This window comes from Malurus melanocephalus, unplaced genomic scaffold (genome assembly GCF_030028575.1).
Source record: "Malurus melanocephalus ecotype Western Australia unplaced genomic scaffold, MMel_1.1 scaffold_1946, whole genome shotgun sequence".
NCBI classification, from domain to species: Eukaryota; Metazoa; Chordata; class Aves; order Passeriformes; family Maluridae; genus Malurus; species Malurus melanocephalus.
The window spans coordinates 15,528-16,370 of record NW_026625178.1 but is presented as its reverse complement, the minus strand read 5'-3'; positions in this window follow the sequence as shown (position 1 = coordinate 16,370).

Genomic DNA, 843 nt, shown 5'->3' with positions numbered 1-843 from the left:
CATTTATCTTTATGATTTGGAGATGTACACCAGTGAAAGAAAATTTGCAGAGACAACATACCATTGCTAATATGTAATGGATTAACATGAGCATGTGAGAAGACAATTTCTGCCATAAAAAAATCGAAGGAAATACATCTATGAATGGCTTTCCCTTTCGAGATGTGAAAATGAATGGCATGTATGGGACAGCCAGGCAAATGTAAGAGATGTGATCAGATACTATCAAACACAAAAGGCCCAGCTTGAGATCAGTACAAAGAACAAGACAATAAGACAACATCTGCAGAAAAGAAAGGGGTCACATTACTCTTGTCTAGATTATGGCTTTTGGAGAAAGTACATAACCTAGGTATTAAAAGTAGGGACGGAATTAGCTTCCTTATGCAAAACTCCCATTGTGGATTTCAGATCCGTACAAAAATGGCTATTAATTAAATACATTACATTAACCCGTAAACACACAGCAGGAATCCTCCCTGGCTCTTAATAGAACTGGAGTAATATCTGTTAGGCGACACTTATTTGGGAAGGAGAAAACTGCATTACATTATACTACAGGTGGACACTGAAATCTTGTATCCCATAACAGTTCCTCACACACAGGGCCCATTATTYACCTCTCATACCTCTCAAAAYTTGSATGTTCTAACATGCTGTTTCTTGATCTTCAGAATTTGAAAGAAGTTTGCATCAAATGGCCAGTTATTCAGACCATTTCCTTTCAATATGCAACAGGAGAACCTGTAGACTTCAAATAGGTATCTTTGCAGCTCCATAATAACGGGGAAGAAATATTTGTCTGCCAATTATATCTCTAGAAGAAGCACGAAGGCTGTAGAA